This window comes from Phragmites australis, chromosome 14 (genome assembly GCF_958298935.1).
Source record: "Phragmites australis chromosome 14, lpPhrAust1.1, whole genome shotgun sequence".
NCBI lineage: Eukaryota > Viridiplantae > Streptophyta > Magnoliopsida > Poales > Poaceae > Phragmites > Phragmites australis.
Window position 1 is genome coordinate 30,058,757 of NC_084934.1, and position 13,161 is coordinate 30,071,917.

The following is a 13,161-nucleotide window of genomic DNA, read 5'->3' on the forward strand; positions in this document are numbered from 1 at the left end:
TATACAATTACTTTTTATTTCTCAACAAAGCTTACTAGGACAGTGTCTCTCAGTAAACTTCTTAACTTTAATTCTTTTTTCTCAAACACAAGTTCCTAATTTTTCTAGAATCACTTCTTGAGAACTACGTTTATTCTGACTTCTGACTTTTCTGGCAACAGCAAAAAAAAAAAAAAAAAAGCGAAAAAACAGGCCTAAAAGCCTGGTGGCAATGCTGATGGATGTGGCAGCTACTAGCTAGCTTCACACCATTGGCCACCATGCTTTAACACGAGTTAGAGTATGTTCAATGGATTCTCTTTCCAACCTAAAATCTTTTTGTGAAGAGATTTTTTTTAATATTTTAATAGTTTTTTTCTTTATGATTTTCTTTAGGAAGGGATTCTAAAGTTCATTCCTTTCATGACGGTATTCTCTCCTATTTCACTTTATTAATCTATTCAAAGAGAAGCTGTTGGAGATAAAAAAAAATAAAGAGAATTAAAAAGTGAACGAAATGAAATAAAAATGGTTGAAAATGGTCTAGTTGTGGCAAAGTCCGGCGAGCTCAATATTTTCCGGTAGCCAAAATGGTGCTATAAAATCGACAAATCTTAAGAAAGAGTGTGTCGACCATAGGCGAGGTAAAATGGTGTTGAAAAGTGCAAGATTTTTTTACATAATTTCTCATTAACCAAGCTGCGCCTGGAAAGTCCAAACTTGTCTAAGACGAGTCTGCAAACACACAATAATCGACAAATAGACATTTGTGTGTTTTTTTTTTACCATGTTCTCATCCAAGGGCCTACTTATAAGTGGAGATTTCAATAGTATGGTGCACACAACACTTCTATTTTATTTTTACAATAAGCAGGAGCACCCCTATTTTCATTTAAGAGGGGAGAAAAACAACACTTTCTATGAGAACCTGGATGGTTGTACTATAAGAACCTCTACATATTAAACTTCAAGTTTACTCGTGGTGTGTCTTATTAAGATGATTTTTTTAGTGCTAGACGAGATATCTATCCATTTCGTTAATTTTTAAACTCCGCATTTTCAGTAGATATTGTATGAGCACATGTATGATTATGGTATAAATATGTATGTATGAGTATGAGTTATACTGATGATTCAAAAACAACCCTTTCTATAAACACAATTAATACTGGACAACTTTCAGGTTGTATCGTTGACACGAAAACAGTGCTGACCGCCAAGTGGCATTGCAGGGTCCCCAAAATAAAATAAACTAATGCATCGATTTCAATGCATGCATTATCACTAAATCATTGGTCGGGTCATTTGAATGATACTGGGATTCAGAAGAAGCTCAGGTGTGTTTGTCACCGAGAAACGTTTTTGATTCTCGCCAGAAACAGGAGAATTTTTGCTAAATAAGTAGTTTGGTTTCTGATTCATGCAAAAAATTAAGAGAACTTTTTTACTAGCAAAAGGATCATTCAAAATGGTGTTTCTCACTAGCATCATCTTTCCCTCACATGCAATCTTTAAAAATTCAAATCTATTAAACTAATAGAACAATTGTACAAATTGATTTTAGTTCATCCTAGAAACGTTTTTATAGAAACTGAATGTTTATAGGAAAATCCGACACCGTGCCAAATGGGTATGAAATTCAGGCGAATTACTATGACCACTAATATATAGGAGTACTAATTTATAGGAGCATGACAGATGCTGCAACATTTTTATTTTGTGAACCTGCCTGTCTCCCCTCCACGAGAGGGACGATCGATTGATGCATGCATGCACCCAAAAGAGTGGTTCAAACAAATCCATCGGTACATGCAGATACTCCCAGATCGATGGATAATTCATGACTCGATCATTGCTTAAATATTCCTTTTGTTCATTTTTTTAAAACGAAGAAGATGCATCGTTCATGGTCGGGGTCGAGAATCTGCTGAATCCTGTCGCTGCTGCGGTTGAGCTCGACCGACCGATCGACAGGGACAATGGTACTCTCCTCTGGTATTGACGATTAATTCTTAACACCAATCAACCATGGCATGTGAATCCATGTCTGCAAGCTCCTAATCGTGTTGTTAATGGGTTCGTTAGGCCATTGCAAACAGCTGATACCCAGATTAAGGCCGGGTATATATGCAGCAAGATACAAGAAGCGATGGAGAGGGGAAGATGCATGGGCATGGATGCTACGACCTGACACCTACTCTCTAGCTCAAGTTGCTGTCAAACGGATAGCGACTTGGCACGTACTAATCAGTAAAGTACAATTGGCCGGCCGTTTGGTGATTAGAAGAATCAAATTCTTAATTACTTTGATGCATGATTAAGGTCATGTTTGATTGGGCTAGGATTTTTTCAAAAGCTACTGTTGAAATTCTATTTTATATAAAAGATGTTTTTGAATTAGTTTTTTTTATGCAGATGAAATATATAATATATGTAATATGTCTTAGCATCATCCTTCGAAATCTAAAAAGCTCTTGCAAATCAGCTTCTAACTTTTAGTAATAATGATAATTTTTACCAGCTTTTGCTTCTTAGAAGTTATTTTTACAAGTGGAATGTTTGATTCGGTTTTCTATTTATGAGTAGCAAAAGCTAGCAAAAACTGAAAAAAAACAGGACCTAAGTACTCTATGTGATAAACATTGTATGTCAATTTAGGATTTGCTTGGCAGAGTTCTAGCTATAAGAATTCTTGAAATTATTCATCTCCACCTCCAGATATTCTTGGAGCTCAAGCTACATGTAGATTGATGATTTTTAATTTAGTCATCTTATTAGAATGAAAATACGTGTTTAAATAACTTTATTTATCCTACAAATTGTACATACTGTATAGATCTTGCAGCTAGAGCTCTGCCAAATAAAATCTTAATCTTATATATAATGATTAAGAAAGTAGCTTAAATAATCTTGTTGATTTCATTTATAGTACATTGGGAAATACAACATGAACTACCATAGGATCTAATCTTGCTCACTCATGCTTTCACACCCCCGGCGTCGTTAGGACCCAGAGAGGTGCCTTCACTTTTGGTGGAGAGATTATTTATTGATGAGAGCAGTAGTATTTATTTAGTAGTAGCAAATATATAGAAGTTTTAGGATGATATATATTTAGTAAAAAGTGGAAGAGACTAAAACTACAGATATTTGTGATCGGTGTGAGTAGCTGGAATTATATTGAGGATAACATGTTGAACGGTGTGTGGGTGTGGTGTGATTGTGAGTCTTCGATGTAATCGAATTTTTTTTTGCCATTTTAGGAGGTTGGTTCTCGTTCATTAGTAGATGTCATTGGGGTTCGTGACAAGAGTTTGCACCCGAGGCCCTACTAATTGCTTATTTTAGCGAGATGACACACAAGTTACACAGGGTGGCAAATCCATGCACTCCGCACTGCGAGCAGAGTAGCCAGGATAGGTGGCGAGTCCGTGAGTAGCGAGCGGCTTTTCGCCGGAGCAGATGCAGACGCAGGCGCGCATGGCACCGGGACAGGCCGTGTGGACTACCACCACCGGTCCATGTATACGTACCTGCGATCGAGCGATCGATCCACGGTTGGTTGGGGGTGGATTTTCTTGCCGGGATGCAGATGCAGATGCAGATGCATGGACAACTTCGATCCCTGCAGGCTCGGCCAACCAGCTAGCTGTTCACAAGTCACAGAATTTTTTTATCTATTTAATATTAATATTTTAATAATAATCTGCCGGGATCTATATTTTCAAAAACTGACCCATTTTATCACGCCGGATAATTTGATGTGACTCACTGCTTGATCACGCCACGGAGCCGGGCGTGACTGCCGTGCCACGTCGACAGACGGCCCGCCCCGTAACTACGTGTTATTATTAAAATATTAATTTTAAATAGGCTATAAAAAAAATCCAAGTCACAAGCTGCATGCATGCGTGAAAGGAAACAATGCATCATCAGACCATATATAGCAACTGACCTGAACATCAACCAAACTCCCGGCTCTGCAACTTTGCAAGTGATCCATCATCATCCAACGACCACACGGATATTATCAGCATGTAGCTTGGATGTCAACCATATACCGATATACAAGTAATCACCTTTCGTCGGGAAATTCCTGCTTTCCAAAGAAACCTTTTATAAGTATACAACATTATCCAAGTGTACTGTACATGGATGTTATATTATATTATTATTTAAAAGAGAAAATGAGACATCATATTTGCTCGCAAGTCACGAAATTACCCTATTAATCAGAAGAAAAAAACAAATCTAGACTACTCATTATTATGAACATCTAACGTTCTATATTAAATCAAATAGCTCATATCAAATACAATTAATAAATAGCTAAATTTAAAAACCAACGAGTCCATATCAAATACAATTAATAAATACCTAAATTCGGAATGAAAAATTAGCAGTTCTATTTCTATACGATTTGAAAAGCAAAATATCCAAATAAAGAGTCCAGATAAAATATCAGATTAGGCAAGCAACAGGCAAGGCACAGCACGCGCGCAACGCAAATCTATTCTGATTTTGGTTGGACTCGCTATACTTGACGAAATTACCACATTAATATGAAAATAATTAAAAAATATAGGCCACTCGTTGTTATGAACATCTAACGGTCTAGATTAAGCAAAAGAGTCAATATCAAATATAATTAATAAATAGCTAAATTCATAAATCAAAGACTCTATATAAAATATGATTAATAAATAGCTAAATACATAATTAAAAATTATGGAAAAATAGCTGTTAGATTTTTATACGGTTTTGGAAGTAAAATATCTAAATAAAGGGTCCAAATAAATAAAATTAATACTAATTGAAATTAAGGTTAGAATAGAAAAAAGAAAGATCCATATCAAATAGTCTTAGAAAAAAAATCAAATACCTAAATAAAGAGTCAATAAAAAACAATTAACAAGCATCTTGTAGCTAGAATTTGTAATAAAGATAATGAAATTTTTTTAAATTCTTATTAAGATAATAGATTAATAAGCACCGTGTAGCTCAAGGTCTTCGCATCAAGTAAGTAGCAGACAAGGCAAATCTATTTTTATTTTAGTTGGACTGTCTACACCTGATGTATGATTTTAGTAGTTGATCAAAACGTATACGAATCGAATCAATACATATATATGATTCGGATATAAGTTTGGATCATAAATAACTTTCTCTTCCACCAACATAATTTTTATCTCTTTTTCTAATTTTATGAGTTTTGTAACTAAATGACACTAACCTCATAAAAAAATAAATTGACTAGTTTTTAATAAAAATTACAATAACAAAATATTACAGCAAGACTAGTCATGCTATTAGCGTGAGCTACTAGCTAGTTTTTTCCAAAAAGAAAAATGTGGATGAATATAACGCACATACATTCATACAGTAGGAGAATGTTCATGTAATGCCGCTGAGATTTAGCTCCCGAGCTTCATTCAGTGTTCGCATAGACGTTTGTCTACTGTTAGACGCTAGTCACGGGTGACTGTGGTCTGTCTACATCTAGGGTCTACGGGGAGACTACGGAGTATTATCTATGATAATGCACGGCTGAGATGTTAATTCACTGAGCTAATTAAGTTCACGGTCGGTCTGCATGAGACATCATTAACTAGCCATTAATGATCATAGTGAATTAGCCACGTCCGTACAAACTTTGTGAGCTCTCTAGCTAGAGAGGAGATGGAGAGTATGCAAATGGAGGAAAGGAAATTAAAGCTTATCTTGCTGCGGCCTTGAAATCATCACGATAATACGGAGCTTAACGATAAAAACCTCCTGCTGCCCGGCTCTTCTTACTTTCGTTGACAAAACTGAAACATTTTGTGGATGCATTAATTGGCGCTATTTATGAGAGCCATCAGTACTTAAGCTAGTGTTGCTGCTGCTCGCCCACCAAAACATGACAGCAATTAAGAAAGCTCGGTTTAATGTATAATTTATAATAAAAAATTTATTAACTTTTATTGTTATATTCAGATAATAGAGAGTTGATCCTTAGTATTTATACAGTTAGGATGCACATAGCCAACCAGACGAATTGAAACGAAATCCAAAACCACACAATACAATTTTAGAACAGAGAATATTTTACTATAATCGATCAGCTTGGATAGTTGGTGATCTCTCAACACTTTATCAAGCTTCAAGATGAGTAAGTATCTATTTAGTAGAGCTCTACATGATTTAAATTTTCTGCGGAGAGTGATTCTCTGGGAGAAGTGATTCTGTGATTGAAAGTAATTCTCTAGTAATTATCTAGAATAAACTATATGGCAAAAGTGATTCTATGAGGGAAGTGAATCAGGAGAAGCTGCTTTTTTCAGCTCTCCAGCTTCTAGTTCATTTCAGAAAATCACTCCCACGGATTTCACTCATAGAGTTAAAAGCTGAAAGTTGCTGTTTGACAGAGTACATCTAATTCCAGCCAATAAGCTGCTCTAGAAACTCTGTAGCTGAAAGTGATTCTCTAGAATAAACTATATAGAGAAAGTGATTCTGTACGGGAAGTGAATCAGTGGAAGCTGCTTTTTTTAGCTCACCAGCTTTTAGTTCATTTCAGAGAATCAATCCCACAGATTCCACTCAGTGAGCTAAAAGCTGAAAACTACTGTTTTTCAGAATTTTCTCTAATTCCAATCAAAAAGCTACTCTCGAAACTCTTTCAAACAGATACTAAATATAGAGTAAGACCTACTACTACACTAGCCTTACTATGCCCTAAACCCCTGATTGCCTAGCAAACAGCACACTTGATTTCCTTTGTTCACAACAAAATCTTTCCCCCAACAAACATCTTGCCAGTTTTGTCAGCATTTAAGATACGAAACAGGGTCCAAACTATTTAGGGACGACCTTAAGTGATCAAGCTTAGTTTGACACTGTTTCGAACGGTCGTGAAATGGGCATCATCAGTACTATATGTATCACCAACCATTTTTAAAACTCCCATTAGATAACAAAACCAGCTTTCCAAGAACACAGCTATATATACTAACCTTGTAACTGTATATAACTACAAAACTCTTGATTCATATAATAGTACATGTATTTTGTCTAAAAAAATAATAGTGTGTGTGCTGTACGCACACGTTGGAAAACCACTCTTCTGGTAGATCCGTAGATGGTTGGTTACTTGGCAAAATTTCAGGTGCACACATGCTGATCGATGGATTCTGGCAAAGTGGCAATCAAACCATTGTTGTAGTTTGTCTGAGCTCTGTATGAAGTGACAAGATAGATTTGTCACTTAGGGGGACAATGTCTTGGTCAGGACTGCTGTGTAATAATATTATTTTATTGAAATATAAAGGTATAATTTAAAATTAAAAAATTACAAATATAGGTGTCAATTGACACTCACATTGCCAACTACCCATCTATCAAAAATCGAAATGCCAGCTGTCACCTACATCTGTAATTTTTTATTTTAAATTATATTTTTGTAATTTTTAGTAAAATAATATTATTAAAAAAATCCCCACCCGGAAGGGCACACCAGAAAATTGTCTAGATGCTACTCATTTACCATGTTTCCCCTTTCTAACATATACTTATACTTAGATAATTCTCAATGGAGTACTTTTGCAAACAATAATCTTTTTTAAATAGATTTTTATTCTCTTCAGCGTTTTAATAATTTTTCTTCACAATTTTCATCCGAAGTTAATTCTAAAATTATTCCCTTCCGAACGGATTTTCTATTCCTTTCATTCATAAATCTCTTAGAAGATAAGCTGATGAAGTTGAAAAAAATAAAAAAAAAATGAAAATAAAAGAAATATAGTTAGAATGGTGTTACATAGGGAAAAACAGATGTACGACTCTGATATGATATTTTGAATCGGAGTGAGTCGGGTTGGTCTTGCAGGTCGTCCTAGCCTTGCCCTCTCTCTGTGTGTATCGATCCATCTGTCCAATGGACAGCGGCAACATGGCTGCCGATTGATCGGCATGTGCCCTGTGTCAGGGCCCGTCCTTGCACAGTCAGATGGCAATCATCTCACCAAAGTAAGTGCCGGCCGGTACCAGCGGTGGTATTGCTATGCTAGGGTGGGCGCTGCATGCAGGATGCCGGCACCAACCTTTCTGAGGACGATCTACGGCGCATTGTTGTTCGTCCCCATCCACCTCAACGGTTAACATTCAGGACACCAGCCTTTACAAGTCCTATTTGATTTGAGTTCGATCTTTAAAGTTATACTATAACCAAGTGTTTTATAAAATATATTATTTATAGCTATAAAACCTATATAATGTGAACTCATTTTGAATTGTGAACTTAATTGTATATTTTTATATATTAAATATTTTTATAATTTAACTAAATATTAGTTAAAGTATATAAAATTTAATTTTTTTTTAAAATGCGTCTACTATTTTTTTTTATAAAATACGGAGTACTACGGAGTAATTTCATTCCAAGGAATACAAACAGTTCAACTCTTGCTCGAATCAGCACTTTTTTTGCATTTTTCAAATGGAGAGTTTTGTTCTTTTTTACCCGGGCAAGATAAGTAGGTGAAAATTTGTGGTGGCTGATTTTAGCATGACATGACACAAAGTGTTTGCTGTTACACAAATCAGCCGGTGGTGAGGCCAAGCCTGAAGAGCCACTGTCTGCAATATCAGACGTCGAAGGGTACCGGGAGGCCCTATCGATGCTGTGGGGTCGCATGCTTTTCACGCGAGTGGCCGTGATCACGATGGGTAACATGGTGGTCCGGCCGATAAGCTCCAGAGCACTCATGGCGAAATGGAATCTGACGAGGGACGGGGAAAATCGATCGGTTCACTCAGGCCACTTAGGTTTTCAGCACCCTTAATCATGCCCAGTACGTAGGTAGCCATGTCCCTAATCTGCCATCTAGATGCTAATGTCATGTTGTACTCTCTGTACTTGTTCTCACTGCCGCGGCATGCATGTTCGCGATGGAACTTGTTTTCAGACCTTTGGCTCGCTGCTCATCCCCATCGCCATTTGCTCAAATCTGCACCAGAAGTCATGACCAGTCACAATCTCCTGTGCACTCACCACAAATATAGCAAACTAATCATGCAGACACGTTATGTTACGACGCTTAACTCTTTTGATGCAGCGGACACTGTGCTGGGTACTGTCCAACCCTGGGTTCTCGGCAAGGATTACAATTTCGTTTGGACCCAAAACCAGTCCTCGCGATACCGGAAATTCGCGATTATCATAAAAATCACTTAAAATTTAATGAGAATTCATTCAAAATTAATTCGATCAAATTTAAAAATCAGAGAAAATCGACCGAATCGACATTAGTAACCGATCGAATTGCACCGATAACAGAGCAAATTAAAGATATATAAACTCATGAAATAGTTATTGTAACATGTAGGATTGTGTAAATATATTGTAACTGTATTAATTCATAATTAACCTATCATACCTCTAAAATTAGTGAAACTATTTTTATTAGTTTACTTATACTATACTTTATATAAAAATAATAATGGTAGATGTGATAAAATTAATTACAATGATGTTTCTTAATATATTCACTTTATGCTTGTGAACTTTGTAAAAATCATGAAGAATTAATTAAACTCTAAATAAAGTGAAACTAATTTTAAATATCATCTTAAGATACAACCTACAAAAGAAAAATATGTTTTTGCATGTTAAACTTTTCTTTAACATGAGTTAATAAGTGAGCTGCACGTTTTAATTCTTTTCTTTTTTTCAAACTTCCTTCCTATTCTATAGAATATGGTACAAATGATATTATTTTTAATTATCTTCACATAAGATCTTAGAATTATTTCTAGTTTTTTAGATTATTTATTTTTTATTATTTTTAATTTATTTTGAATTTTTTGAATTTAAATTTGAAAACCGTTTGTATTAAAATCGATACATAGCAGTAAACTCAGTAACCGCTATAATCGCTGGATAACCCTCCCATTTTGGAACCTGGATGTGGGTAATGGCAATGGGCGATGTAGCGTAGGAACAGCAACAGAATTATAGGGAATGGACGACGCCCATGCAGCAGGCACAGCCTTCACATGGCATGGCCAACAGAATTTGGAATTGACAACGCCTGGTGCACGCGCACAGCCAGCGACAGACAACTTACGTGAGCCCGTGAAGGGGAACAGTGTGGCTGGCTGATGACATGCATTCCAGACATGCATCTCATCTGGAGGAAACAACACCACCCACAGGCACAGGCACAGTCACAGGCACAAGCACAGGCACAGGCACTGTGATTGATGGACCGATCGATTCCTCACCGTCTCGTGGTAGTCAAAGTTGCACCGGAAGCAGCACCAGACAGCCTCGGCTCATGTGATTCCAGGAAATGCCGGCGAGAGTTGGGAGAGAAAAAAGTTGGCTGCATGCAACACAGCATGAATGAAAACTACGGTGTGGTGGTGGTTGCCCGAAAATCAACGGTTCGCCATTGATGTCCTTGATGTGCAAGGCAGCAGTAGTACAGTACAGGCCGGAGGAGCATGGTTGCAGGCAAGCGGTTCTGCTCTTCGTTTAGCTGTGGGTCAGGGGCTCAGGTCAGGTCACTAGGCAACAGCAGGAGATGGAGCAAACCATGTGGGTGGCACTTGGACTCATGCCGGACACAGCCGAAATTTCCGGGAAGAGACCACCTCCGCACTATGGAGTGTGGAGATCTCATCTGTCATCTCCCAGCTGGAGCACATCGAGTCATTGACATAGTAGTGGTACTGCATGCAGGCCTTCCTCGCTAATCACACTGGATCAAGAAGGCTACTTGGAAGCAAGAAATATGCATAACCTATCTATCTCAGCTCACCTATTCCTGGTGAATGAATTTTGAATTTACATCTGTTCACCATTAGAGATTATTATTATATACTAGAAGTGATTAGCTTTGCCCTTTTCTACGCTAAAATGGCAAACTTTGGTCGACCTATGTAAATTAGAGATCATGCGGGCCTACGTGTTCACAATAGTATTGCCACTTGTCCTTGTCCTCATTCAGCAGCATAAAATATTAATCAAAAAAAGGAAAAGATGCAGGCTTAGATGACATATACCCACCACTAGCAGTACTAAAAAGTGGCTAATCATACTAGAAAATAAATGGCAATCTAGTGTCTCATATATGTTAGGAATTCCTATATGTTATATTCATTTGCTTTTGCCACGCTGTAGGTTCCATGATGGCATGCATTTTAGGTCCGATAAGACGTTTTCTCAGATTCCTTAACTGGCTAAACTTGCTGCAATTTGAGGCACGGAGACAAAGAAAGTTGGCTCAACTATAACAAAACATCTATAATATATCATCTATAAAGATTCTACCGTTATATTACTTTATGATTCCAACCGCACATCTATATTTAAATATTTATATTCTTTACTATTTTTAATAGTATTCTCTAACTAATAATATATTTACAGACCCATATATCATTATCTCTTTCTCTCTCACCCTCTCCTTCCCGTCTTTGCCAAAGCAGGGTAGTAGCTAAGCAGCGTCGCCGAGCAACCCCGACTCTGTACAGAGCACATGGCTGGCGGTCCAGCGAGCTCACTGGCAGCAGGCAGCGACATGAAGGCGGTCGGGAAGCGCGCACACACAAGAGACACATACGCCAGTAGGTCGGAGATCGATAACTCAATAGCATCAACATAGGGGGCGGAGATCAACAACTCGTTGGCATAACGCACACAAGAGACACACACATCGGTAAACACATCGACGGCAGACAACATGGCGGGAAAAGCACACGCACACCGGCGGCGATAGTTGGGTCACCCAACACGGTGGCGCCAAAACACATGCAACCGATGGCGATCTAAGGCAGCGCGACCGGATCAAAGCGGAGCTCACATCAGTGGCAAAGTCCGGCACCAATTCACCGCCTGGTCTCACTAGCACGCCGATGTAAAGCATGGTGACACAAAGTGCACCGTGCCGGCACATCGACAAGCGGCACAACAGCGCTAACCTTAGCTCACGCACAAGACGAACAAGAAAGAGAAGGGGATAAACAGAGATGAGAGAGAGATCACCATACATCACGAATCACAGCTGAAGCGTCTAGGCCCCTAATTCAAAATTTGGTAATTAATGATAATATATCTTTGTGTACTAATATGTTTGAATGAATTATGAAAATGTTAGTCACAAATGTGTTACAGAGCTAGAAGTTGTATGAGTGAAAAGCATGAAGAAAGGCTAGCTCAAAGCAAATGTATAATTGTAAGGTATTTTCTTTTACCGATTAACGGAGATTAGAGGAAAAAAATTGACCAAATTAATAGGATAAGTGTTGTACTGTTAAGAGGGGCTGAAGTGATTGCTTAAAGTTTCTATGTTAACAAATTGCTCAAACTTGCATATCATTTAGAGTTAAAATCTATAGTTTGAGAAAAAACATCGAAAAGACCGCTCTTATGTGCTCACTGTGTGCTAGCAGTCTGAACGAGCCTGATGGCAGTCTGATCGCTGTATAACCTCCAGTGCAGTCTTGCCTCTATGAGAGTGGCGGTCTGACCGGCCCTCTGAGCGGTCTGACCGCTGTATAAAGATCTTCAAAATCCCGAGCAAAACTTAGTCTCGGTCTAATCGTGGGCCTTGTCGGTTTGATCGAGAATCACACATAGAGTTTTTGCTCTACCGGTCTGACCGCCCAGAGTGTTCCGGTTTGACCGAAGGTGAATGGTGGTCTGACCGCCAGGATGTGTCAGAATTTATTTCGACCGTTACTGTAGCCATTGTACGGCGGCGGTCTGACCGCCACTTGTACTGCGGTCTGATTGCCACTTGCGCAGAGATGTCAGCTTGGCAGTAGCAGCTAGATTTAGTGAAGGTGGGTATAAATATGGGGTTAGCTGGCTCATTGATAGTACCTATTGACTCTAGCACATAAATACAACTCTTTGAGCTCTAGCCCTCCACTCTCCCTCTCCATTAACTCGTGATTGCATCTTTGAGAGGTTGAGAGTAACTAGTGCATAATTTTCAAAGGTTTGAGCAATTTGGAACTTGTGATCTTTCAAGCAAGCATCGCCAACTTATTACTTTTGGAGGTTGCCGCCTCCTAGACGGCTTGGAGGTTGTTGCACCAACGAGCCCTTCAAGGAAGATTGTGAAGGTGCTGCGGTGGTAATTGTGAGAGGTTTGAGCACACCTTGCCAGAGTGGTAAAGTGCTTCACCAGTGAA